The sequence below is a fragment of the Pyrus communis genome, chromosome 10, assembly GCF_041283825.1.
Source record: "Pyrus communis isolate YQ-2024b chromosome 10, ASM4128382v1, whole genome shotgun sequence".
NCBI classification, from domain to species: Eukaryota; Viridiplantae; Streptophyta; class Magnoliopsida; order Rosales; family Rosaceae; genus Pyrus; species Pyrus communis.
The window spans coordinates 21,033,225-21,046,286 of NC_142574.1; the positions used below are offsets into that span (position 1 = coordinate 21,033,225).

A 13,062-nucleotide genomic window follows, 5' to 3' on the forward strand; every position below is an offset into this window, starting at 1 on the left:
AATAAAGAGTGTTAGAAAGTGTGTCAAGTTTGCGTCGGTTTTAACTGACGCTATGTACATTTAATTCGACACCATGTACTTTTAATTCGACGTCAGTCAATCAATGTCGGTTTAAATCGATGCAAACTAAGTACCCATATTTAAACCCCTCTCTTTCCCATTTCATCCATGCTTTCATTTCTCCCCCAATTTCAATCTTTCTTCTTCTCCTTCCCCATTTCATATGTGCGTCCCTTTCTTCTTCCTTTTCAGTTTTTCCTCTTCTCCTTCCCCATTTGAAGATCAACATTCTGAGGAACTCCAATTCAAAGAGGAAGAGCTCGAAGGTGGTTCATTTTTAAATTATTATGTTTATTAATTTTAGTTTTTGTTTTGTATTCTAACTAGTTTTATGCTTAAATTGAAATTTTATTTTTGTTTCTTGGTTTTTAATTGTTTTTTCTGTATTTATAAAGATCAACTCAACGAAGACACGGACCCTCAATTCTGAATTGGAAAGAACAGCCTTGTTCATTTGATTCGTCTGGAAAATGCATTAGTGATAATTCTAGTGCGTTTTGGAAACATGTAGCGGCAGAGGTTAGAGATTACAGAAATATTCCGATGGTGGCATATTGGAATAAAGAAAAAACAAAGGTAAACGTTTCATGATTTCTTTTATTATACCTTGAAATTTGTCTAATAAATTCTTTTATTTTTTAGGAGATTGCCGAAAAAAATAAGCATAACCGGCAGTTGAAAACTATGAACCACACAACCGGTTCAAAATCTTTTGCAAGAGTTCGAAAAAAATTTGTATGGGTTGTACATTTTTAAGAATTGTAGTTAATTTTAAATTTAATAAAAAGTTGGTAGAAATTTTATTTTTAATATGAAGTTTGCTTAAAATTATTTATATTTTCATTGAGATATGGTGGGAATTATTTTTATATAATTTTTTTAATTATTATTAATTAAAAACTGACACAGATTTTTTTTTTATATTATTAATATATTTGGTGTCGCTTATGGACAACAGCAGGTTTGATATTTTAATTCTTTAATTGTTGCTTGATGTCGGTTAGGACCGTCATCATGTCAGAATTCAACGTCGCTTCTAACCGACGTAAGTTTAGATGTCACTTTTAACCGACGTTGTTGCTCTTTTTTATTTTATATTACTTTGCTTCTTGGTGGCGAATTAAGGGGGCTAAGCGACGTCATTACCCTTTTGGTGACGGTAGTATTAGTGTCGGTTTGTCTATCCAACATTGCACGATTTAATGTCGGATTTTTACCAAAAATCCGACAGTAATTGGTCTTTCTTGTCGGTTTTACACCGCCAGTAATATCCCCTTTTGTAGTAGTATTAGATTTGATTATATTTGATCTTAGTCGTTGGATTCAATGAATTTTTTTATAAAAATAATTTGAATATGGACCGTTATCCAACGGTCCAATGAAACCAACCGTAAGATTAAAAATAGAGTCGTTGGGCTCATGATGGTGGCTGACAGCTGCCCTGACAGTGGGCCCCAACCCCTCCATGTTGGGCGTTGAAGGCTGAAAAACGCTTGTGGCATGTTGTGTGCGTTGGTGGGCTTTCGGCCTACCTTTTTCTAGTGCGTCCATGCGCACAACTGGGCTCCACCACTCACTTTGGGCTAAATCTTGGCTGGTATTTGGGTTTGTTTTGAGTTCTAGCACTTAATCTAATTTTAGAACAAGGGTTGGAATGAAATTTGGGAGGGGGAATAGAAGGGAAAATTTAGAACTTTAGAACTTACTCCAAGGGTTAGAGTTGGTCTAAGGATATGAGAGTGAGGGACACATTAGGTTGAAATTTTGAGGGATCTTAATTTTTTAAACAAATTTAGGAGTATTTAATCAATATTTTAAGTAATTTTTTTTTAATTTCTACGTGTATTTAATCAAGATTTTAAGATAATTTATTAGAAATCTCGCGTATTCAATTAAGATTTTTAAAAAAGTATAATATTTCAAGTGTATTCAATTAAGAATTTATTTTAAAGAATTTTAAAAAGTTGAGGAATTTGAGATAATTGAGGAGATTTCATAGTATATTTTAAGCGTTTGAAAAAAAGAAGTATATTTTAAACATTTACAAATCTCACTTCTCTCCTAGAGATTTCGAGAATTGAATCTAAATTTTACATGTAATATTTACAAATGAATTAAACTTCATCAAAATTCATAAATTTACAATCTATTAAATTTTAAATCCCTCCAAATCTTAGCTGAATCCACCCCTATGTAGCAACTAGCATTAACAAATAATCAATTAAAAAGTAACTTTAGGTTAATCAAAAGTAGTAAAGAAAAAAGAACATGTTTGGAAACTTTCTTGCTTTTATTTCCCATCCACAACCACCGAATTATGTATGCCATTTTTAATAAGGTTTGACTAACCAACCATCTCTTCTTAATACATTAATGAGATCCCATCAATGAAAGTTTATTACTAATTATTCGCACATGCATAGTAGTTGTTTAGGTATTCATATTTATCGAGCAAATTAATAGTTTTGGTAATACTGCTCAATTTTTTTTTTTATGCATATTGACGACTTAAGAATTTCCAACTTGATCGAATTTTTTTTATTACAGATAATATTTAGGTAATGATTAAGAAAATTTACGAATACGCTTATGACTTTTGTACGATGAAAACGAATTAATAGTGAACAAGAACATGCACTCATTCAAAGGGTGGAGGCAAGTATCCTCCGGAATGTCGGATAGCATTTGAGTTTTGTAGAAATTTACCTAGCCACTATAGCTACTCCTTTAAGCTATGGAGGTCCAGTAATAATTTTGGCAATGAAAACCTGGTGGATCTCATCTTAAACATGGAGCAGTAAGACCATCTCCAACCGATGGCTGATTCAGATGACTCGTTTTAGCTCTCTGGCTCTCCAAGATTCTCTAAGATATTAATATTTTAATGAACAGTATATGACTATATTTACCTCCATCTCCAACAGAGGGCCAAAGGCCCATAGGGCTCGTTTTAGCCTTGTCACGAAAAACTGTCTCCAACCGAGGGACAAACATAAATTATTATTTAAATTTAAAAACTACAACAACTTAAATTCAAATTCAACAATTTAAATTTAAAAACTACAATGATAACTGGCCCAAAAAACCAAAAAAATTAGGATTTAAATTTAATGAATGGTTTAGGTATTTATAGGAAAAAAAAAGTTAGAATTTTTAAGAATTAAAAAAAAAAAAAAAATTGGCCCAAAAAACCAAAAAAAAAAAAAAAAAAAAAAAATTTGAATACAACAGCTAGCTGACTAGCCGTTGTATTCAAAATTTTTTTTAAGCAATCATGTCGGTTATAACCGACAAGAATACATTTAATTTTTAATATAAATATATTCCTGTCGGTTATAACCGACAAGAATGCTCTATTTTCTGGCCAGCCCCAAGTTGGCTGGCTGGCTCCAGCCCTCTCCGATTCCATGGGATCCTCTCAGATTCCACAGCTCTCTAGCCTAGCCTTCGGTTGGAGACGGTTTTTGAGCTATTTTCGACCTTCTGGCCATCTGGACCCTTCGATTGGAGATGGCCTAACATAGCATATTCAGTTAAGATCATGAATGGATGCAACAGATCGAATGGTCCATGGCTAAATTAACCTACTAAGAACATCTTCAGTGGAAGCTAAAATACGCGTACTAATCCGTTTGAACTCCGCTTTGACCCTATGGATAAAAAAAATTAAAAAAAGGGAGATTCTCCCACTTCAAGGCGTGTAAACTTACTCATTTTATTAGCAACTCCGCGCTCCCTGGGGACATCGATTAGTTATCAAACGGTCGAATGTATTAACAAATTAAGGCTAATTAATCATTGTACAGCATAACTAGTATCCTATGTATTATGTACGACTTCCCACTTCTCCACAAATCGCACCACCTATCATCTCCAACTTTTTTTTCTTTTTTTTTCTTTGAAACCAAGTCACTGAAGAAGTCAATGACGAGGCCTACATTGCAAATAAAAGATCATGAAAAAATGGTGTGGGTGCAAAATTAACATCTAGTAAAGGAAATCAATGATATGTTACAAGTACATTGTTGATATAGCGTTTTGCATTCAGAATATAATTTCGTGTGATATAAACTGGCCACACGATGTACAATGAACAAACAAAATTTGAAGATCTTTAAAATCCTTACAAAGAAGACTCATAAAGTATTCTCATTCAATTAGGTGGGATTTGGATCATCTCCGGAGCTAATGGAGAGGATCCTCCTGACCCATCATTAAGCCTTTGGATTTTTATCCAACGGTTACAAACAGGGAATCCCTTTAAAGTTATAATAATTGTAACCGTTGAACAAAAATCTAATGATCCACGATGATGGATCAGGAGGATCCTCTCTATTAGCTCTCAGAAGAGGTCCCAATTAGGTGCACATGGGAGGTCCCATCATTGTCACTCAAGTACATGACCATGCATTTGCATCCTTGTCCTGGCTTTTTCACCTCTCTATGGGACCCATCTAATTGTCTCTTGTCACTCTCCTAGCTGAATCATGAATCAAAGGGCACCGACAGTCATTTGGCAGATCTATTCTTTCGCATGTTTGGCTACTGAATAAATGTCAAAAAAGTATAGTATTTAAAACGAAAAATGTGTGGCGCTTTAGGTGGCGTTTGTTAGAGAGAATGACATGAAATCGTAGTAGAGAATCGTAAGTTAGAATGTCGTTCTTATGTGAGAATGATTTTCATATCATTGACACTATTTTTGCATCATCTTAGCTATATCTCAATTGGTTTTAATATTGTCTTAAGTGAGAGGGAGATCATTCGTATCATCTTAAGTGAAATGAAATCGTACGAGAGAAACAACTTATGTCCTGAGGGATGAAATTGTACGAGTGAAATGAAATCCGAACCTTACCACTTCTCTCCCTGTGCCACCTAAAGACACAGATCAGCAGCACAATCATCACTGCCAATCCATGTTAGCTGCACAGTCAGCTTTATAACAGCTCACAGTGTAACTAGTTTGTTATTAACATAGTTGTAACTAATTGTAGTTTAATATTAATTAGTTACATTTGATTAGACAGCTAATCATTTATTAAGAAATGTATAAATACCCCGATGTAACATTTCATTTCATTCAATGAAAACAAACACATTCCATGTGTATCATCCCTCTTAGTTTCGCAGCTTCGATCATACGCTTCCTACGATTTTTGAATTTCTTGATCTTCTTGTGATCTCTGTAAAATTGTGAAATTTTTTCTCGCGACGACGTGATCTTCAATCTTGATTCAATGGCTTCTTCTAGTTCTTCACATCTGAAACCAGAAATCATCGTCCCCAATTCTTTTTAAATGAACCCTAATTTCACTTTGATTTCTTCTGCTCCTTCGATTTCTTCGATTACAGTTCCAAATATCAGCTGTATGGTTCCTACGAAGCTTAAGAGAGACAATTATATTTTTTCGAAGGCATTATTTGCCCTAATTTTTCATCACTAAAACTTGGCTGGAATAGTTGATGGCATCGAGACTTGTCCACCGCAATTTCTTCATGATGCTTTTAGCCGCAACCGCAACATTGAAGTTCCTAATCCAGAATTCGATCTCTAGTATGAAAAGGATCAAAACACCTTATCTGGCTTAATTCTACATTTTCTGAAGATTTGATTCCATTCACTGTTGGTGTGACCTCTGCTCGAGAACTCTGCAAAGATTTGGTGGAATTTCCGCTGCTCACATACATCAACTTCGATCACGTCTTCATTCTACGCAACGCCTGTATCTGATAGTGATCTCATTGCTGTAACTCTCAATGGTCTCTCTGATGATTATGAGTCCTTTATTGATTCTATAATGCTTCTTATTTTATGAACAACACTAGTTGAACTTCATGGCCTATTATTGAACAAGGAAATGTTCATGAATCGAAAGAAAAAGGCTCCAATTTCCTATGCTAGTGAGCCATTTCAGGCTTTTGCCACTGAATACCAGAATTCATAGTCTCTATTGCTTTCTATGCCACAAGCTTATGCAGCACAATCAGGAAATTTCAACTCTGGAAATTGTCATGGCAATAATCATGGGAAAGGAAATTATAGTGGTAGTAACTTTGGTGGCAACAATTGTCGTGGCAATAACTATTGAGGCAACTACAACAATTCTGGTAATTACAGAGGGAACTCAAGAAATTACAATCGTAATAACTCTGGATGGCAAGTTCCATGTCAGATTTGTCACTCCTAAGAACATGAAGCCATTGATTGCCTTGAAAGAATGAATCATGCTTTTGCTGGAAAGATTCCTCCTGCAAAACTGCATGCTATTTGTGTGCATACAGCTCCTAAGTCTTCTCCTCCTACATGGCTCATGGACTCAGTGCTACTTCACACATAACAAATGATATCTCAGCTATTCAGTCTCCAATTCCTTACAATGGTCAAGACAAGGTCTACATTGGTGATGGACAAGGTATGCCCATCCATCATATTGGTAACTCTGTCATTCATGCTCTTACTGCCATATTTCGTTTGAATCATGTACTTCATGTTCCTAAAATGAAGTTCAATCTCCTTTCTGCCTATCAATTTTTAAAGGATATCATTGCAAATTAACACTTGATTGTGATGGATCCAAAATCAAGGATCGTTCTTCCGGGAGGATGCTTTTTCGGGGGCTTGGTAGTCATGGATTTTATCCTTTCTATGGCTCACCCTCAGCATTCAACTCTCCCTCAGCTTTTGTTACCACCAAAACATCTTTGCAGCTCTGGCACAATTGGTCACCATTCTTTAGCCATTCTCAAAAAAGTTTTAAATACAAATAAGATTGTATGCAATGATAGGCAATCTAGTTCATTTTTCGGTCCTGATTGTGCACTTGGCAAGAATCATAAACTGCCATTTACTTCCAATACTAGTACTGTCCTACTAGCTTAGCTCTTATACACTGTGATGTTTGGGGTCCCGTTCCCATTTCTTTTGTAAGTGGCTATAGGTTTTATGTGCTCTTTCTTATTTTCCAAACCCATTTACCTACCTAATTCACAATTTCCGTTATACGGACATCTGCCACAACTTTATGCATTACAATTGGAAAATACAAAACTCAATATATGTGAGATCAAGTTCATTTGAAATTATGGAAAAGGAAATCAATTAAAATATGAACTATGATTTTTCGACTACAGATGAGTCATGAGTCTTCTTGAAGCATAAGTCCAAGCCATGATGCCCTCTTTGGCATATGCCCAAACCTTCACACATTGAAACTTTTAGTTTATAAACAACATATAATGCGATGTATCCAAAAAAAAAAAAAAAAAAAAAAAAAAAAAAAATCTAAGAGCATAACTGTGATGATGTCAAATTGATCTAGGAAAGCTGAATGATTTTGATGATGAAATCTAATGAAAGCAGAAAAAGAAAGAGTAATTTCTTACTACAATTACACAATGTTAAACAAAAGAGAGTCATTCTCACCCAAAATCAACTACATATATTTGCAGAGAAAAATGAAGTCAATACCAAAATGGAGGGAGGAAACCAACTGCACCCACGCAATAAGCAACAAGATAAAAGATGGAGTTGATAGGGTTTGTGGCTTCAGAGTATAATGTCTAGTATTTTTCTTGACATGTATCTTACACTTTTCCATTCCACCTGAACTACTTTATCAATTTAATGCCGCGCCACAACATTAATACTTCTTTCCATAGCTGCAAAGGAGTGTATGAATGAGTATACTATTAGTATGCAGTGTGTTTGAATGAGTATAGATGTAGTAATTAAAATGTACATACATTGGCAAAAAGGAAGAAAAAATATTTATATCTATCTAATTAGAGTGAATTCAGAAGCTCAATCAAATGTAAAACCCCCTTACTTCGCATTTTGTTGCCATGTGGAGCTGTTTAAATTTGCTTTTGTACCAAAATCTAAACAATAGAAAGTTCAAACCATATTACCCATACCTCCATGTCTCTATCCAGCATTAATCTGTTGATGCCTCGTATCTTAATGCTGTTGATGCCTCATATCCAATGTAAAATGCATCACTTGTAGCTTCTCCATTGTATTACGTGATAAGAGATGATGCAGCTTCAACTAACTTTTATTAGATATTCTGTACAAAGGAGAAAGGGTTCAAATAGATCAAACTACTAAACTAAATTTTACAAAGACGATTAGCAGGCACCAAAATTATTCTTTACACAATGTTATATTGACTTGCATCATATAAGTTAACATAACATAAAGTCTACATGTTAACTTGCATCTTATAAAGACGATTAGCAGGCACCGTATGCACGTTCTCGTCCTTCTTCATAAATCTGCAACTGCAAGAAACAAAGACATACCTTCCACTATCTGTGAACGTTAAACTGTTTGATCCAATGAAAGAAAGGAAAAAGAAAAAAAGTCGGTGATTGGAACCACCACTTATTTTGAAAGCGGAGTGCTCCAACTGCACGATTGGGAGAACCGAAACAACAATCCAAAGCAAACCTGGAAGTCAAGAATTAATCCAAATCAAACAGATATCAGTACCATGTAAATGATCTTCCAAATCAAACAGATATCCACGGATTCACATACCTTTGCAGAAGTTCGATATATGGGAGGGGCAGTGATGGGCGTCATTCTCTCATGATCGCATGTAGTCGAGTTTCCGAGACACACACCCGACGTAAGTTCTGTACCCATCCTTGATAGAAGAAAGGCGGTTTTTTTGTCCATGTAAGCGCATCGTGTTGTTGCGAACGCTCAAACGTGGAGGAAATATAGGGACGTGCACTTTCTGTGCACTTTCTCAAACCAAAAAGCTCTGGTTTTTTTACCATACTGTCCTTATAATAAGCTTTTTAAATTTCGATCTCTTATAAACAAAAGGCAAGTTTTGTGTTATCGAGAGGGGCAGTTTTGGGGTTTTTGAATGTTATATAGATATAGATAAATACCCCCAATGTAACATTTCATTTCATTCAATGAAAACAAACACTTTCTATAGTACCCACCAGCTCATTTGATTGCGAAAACCTGGCGGCCTTCTTCCGTCCCTCACACTCTGGAGTAAGATAGCTTGCACGTCCTGGTGAATAAGCTAAAGCAGGATAACAAGCTGGTGAATGCTGAACGTGATGCTGCCAAGGCGGAATCTGAGGATATGGCCAGTGCGCTCAAAGCTGAGAAGGACAAGGTTGCTTTCTTGGAGAATAAAATGTATGAGCTTCTGGAACAGATTCTGGCACTGATGAGAGTGCTGGAGAAGTAGCTGTTGATGAGGAACTCTTTCCTAAGCAGGTGCCGGTGGAGATCGAGGTGTGCTATGTTATTCCATTCACTCAAGAAGGACTTGCATTCACTCGGGTGTGCTATGTTATTCCATTCATTTGGTATTAACGTATTTTTACCATATAAATCATAATCGTAATTGTTGTTCCTTTTCTTCATCATCATTTTAAGATTACCTTTACAGAATAAATAATTAAAACACGGATCCTTTAATAATCTATATTTATAAAATAAATGAATAGTTATATAAGATTATTTGATAACGATATTGACTATTTGTTAGACACATGAAAGACTTAAAGATATTCGATTTAATTTATTTTACACGTTTTTGCCAGACCTAGATCATCTCCAACAAGAAAATATCCAAAACAAAAATGTTGGATGCTTAATGTATGAGATACACTGATACATTTGACGGTTTAATTCACATGACTGCTTTTGACATCTCAATCTAATGGTTAAAACAATGCCGCACAAATTGGAAAGTAAGAAGAAAAATGAAATGAAAAAGGAGGCAGAGACATAAATAAGTAGTCTATTTCTATTTAGTCTGCTCACCCACATTACGCTTCCTTAAACCCCAAGCTCACTAGCTCTGGCTCCCGGCCTTCTCTCCGCCTTCCCACAGCCGTCCACCACCGCCTTCTCCGCCTCGTCAGGTACAATTTCTCTTTCTAATTGGTTCTCTTTCATTATATTTATCTTTTACTTAGTTTTGCTCTTACTCTTAGTCCTAACTGGTTTTCTGAGTTCTTGGTTTTGGTCGTTTTTGGGTTTATGAGCTCAAAGTTGCTGATTTTCCTCTTGATTTCTGTAGATTCCATGTTTAATACTATATATTTTACTTAAACTTTCCATAAAAAATTTGCTCTTATTCAGATGTTCCGTGATTCTTCTTCATTTTCTTTTGTATTGCAACTTCAACATTACCAAGATTGTTGTCGCAATGCACCATTTACAGAAATTCTTGATATCTTTGTTATGGATGAATTTCGTTGGCCTTTCTTGATTTCTTTGTATTCTAATTCTGTTTTCTCTCGACCGGATTGAAATCTCCGTTTTAATGAGGCCACAATGTGCACTAGCGTCAGGACCGTTTCAGATTGTACAAGCATCAAACCATTGTTTCTCTGGTCGATTTAGTCAAACGCACAAAAGGGTTTTAATTTCGGTAACTATCTGCAGAAGCTTTTGTTAAAATCTTTAATCTTCCCTTCCCTTCTTTTCTTTCTGTTTTTTTTTTTTGGTAAAAAAAAAGTCGAAATGTGCTTCACAAATCACAAGTTAATAACTGATTGTTTTTTGGTTGTGTAATCTTCAGCTGTCAGTGAGTGCTTTGAGATAAATCCTCAGTTTTAGTGACTTAAGAATAGATCCAAAGGGTTTTTGCTTATCCCTAGGTGATACTGTAGACATCGAAATTTCGGTGAAATGAATGTTAACCAATAATTAAAATTTCAACGCTCACGTGTCACATAAATTTTACATGTAGCGTGTGACTCAACGAAAAATCGAAATAAATTGGAAAGGTCATCAAATAGGACACGTGTCAATATCTGGCAGAAATGATTTATTTCATCTGATTATTTAAATCCAAAAATCAAGTTTTGGAATTCTATAAATAGGAGGCCAAGGCATTCATTTCGAAGAGGAGGGAGGAAGAAGGAAAAGGAAGAAAGAAAGAAAGAAGGGAATTTACATCACACCAAAACCTTGAAGCCTCGAAACTCTAAAGCTCTCAAGCAAATCCCGAAGGATCAAGAAAACACTCTTCGTTCTTCGTCAAACCCTCCTTCAAGGTCAAGCCGCAACGGCCCTTGAAGAACTTCCGCCGACTCAAGATCAAGCCCCGACGGCCCCTTGAAGAAAGCGTTCATCATCCGTTCGTCCTAAGATCAAGCCCCAACGGCCCTTTGGATCAACAACCTCAACAAATCCACACATCCAATCGTTCTTCAAGATTAAGCCCAAAAGCCTTGAAGATCCGCTCATCCATCAACCTTCAAGATCAAGCCCAAAAGCCCCTTGAAGAAATCCACACAACCAATTCAAGATCAAGCCCCGACGGCCCTTGAAGAAAGTGTTCATCGTTCATCATCCGTTCATTCAAGATCAAGCCCAAAAGCCCTTGAAGAAATCCACACAACCATTATTCAAGATCAAGCCCCGACGGCCCTTGAAGAAAGTGTTCATCGTTCATCTTAAGATCAAGCCCCAACGGCCCTTTGGATCAACAACCTCAACAAACTCATACACCCATTCTTCAAGATCAAGCCCAACGCCCCTTGAAGATCCATTCATCAACTGTTCATCCTTAGATCAAGCCCCGACGACCTTTTGGATCAACAGCTCATCCACAAACCCACACCCTACGAAGATAGAATCAGAGGATCAAATTACAAAGAGATTGTAACCCCAAAATCATTAAACACAAAAATATATTTTGTGCACGTATTCTTGTTTCTTGTTTCAGGAATTTTTCGTGTTTACAAATTTGGCACGCCCAGTGGGACCATCTCTACCTCTCATCTCTGTCTCCGTTCAAGATATTCAAGCACAGTCCATGGCTTCAAACAAAGAACAAGTCACGACTATCGGCACTACCTCCATTGAAAGACAGCTGGTTCAGATGAAGGAAACAATTGCAAGGCTGATAAAGACTGCAGAGGAGAAAAACTTGCAAACCGCCAGACTCATCAAACGTCTGGAGGCACAGCATGGCGTCAAAGTGAAACCAAGCTCTCTTCCAACTAAGAGGACCGAAGAAGGCTTCAACCCAAATGCCTACGAACTCATGTCAAAAGTTAGGCATGACTTTGCTTCCTCTTCAAATCTTGGAAAGAAGGTTTCAAACACCGTCAACAACAAAGATCGCGACCTCACCGAGACTCAAAAGAAGTTGAAGGAGCATGATTATGGAGTTGACAACAACAAGGCTGGACTTGGCTACACACCAAATGCACCCGTGAAGATTTCAAGCAAAGTGAAGAAAACTAGCGCTCAACACATCAGCGTGAGCATTGAACAAGACCAAGAAGAGCCTAAACCCTCCCCTCGGACGTCGGTCTTCAATAGGATGAGCCATTCAAGCTCCAGAACTTCAGTGCTTAATCGCATTGGTGGTCAAGACCGAACCTCTGTCTTCAAGAGGCTTAACGTGCCGACATCCCAAAGCTCTGTTTTTGAAAGGTTGTTAAAGCCTAAGAAACAAAGCAACACAGCTATCTCTCCTCTGCGACGATCAGCTTCAGAAATATTTGAAGATAATGGTAAGCCTTTTGGAAAGAGGAAGACAACCCCAAAGGGAGAAAAGCTCGATGGGTTAGGAGAAAAAGACGACGCTCGAAGCTTGATTCCTTCAAGGATGGAGCGCCAATCAATCCTAGAGGTCGACACAAAAGGACCACTGAAGGTAAGGAGGCGCATCATCGTCCACACTGGCAAATCTTCATGCCAACAAACTCAAGAGAACGGCACTGAAGAGGAGATCCAAGATGTTTTCTACATCACGGTTCAAGAAGGTAAAGAAGACGAAAGCCCGAGGAAATACTCAGAGTCCCTACTCTCCGACGCTGATTCGAGCGGCAGTACAACCATGCAAGTCATGACCACTGGAGCAACTTCAATCGAGGAGCAGTTAGCTCAGATGAATGAAGCAATCGCAAAGCTCACACTGACTGTGGAAGAGAAGGACTTGCAGATTGCCGCACTTGTCAACCAACTAGATGCGCTGCCCGACGTGAAAGTCGACCCAAATATTG

The 13,062-nt window shown here is 36.9% G+C and overlaps 1 long non-coding RNA gene across 1 annotated transcript; it reads left to right on the top strand.

The window, feature by feature from the left end:
* The first annotated feature begins 5,172 nt into the window (after nucleotides 1-5,172).
* Nucleotides 5,173-7,893, top strand: LOC148693699 (uncharacterized). Its single transcript, XR_015952646.1, has 2 exons — nucleotides 5,173-6,476; nucleotides 7,513-7,893. It is a non-coding gene; the product is annotated as an uncharacterized LOC148693699 (long non-coding RNA).
* The last annotated feature ends 5,169 nt before the right edge of the window (nucleotides 7,894-13,062 follow it).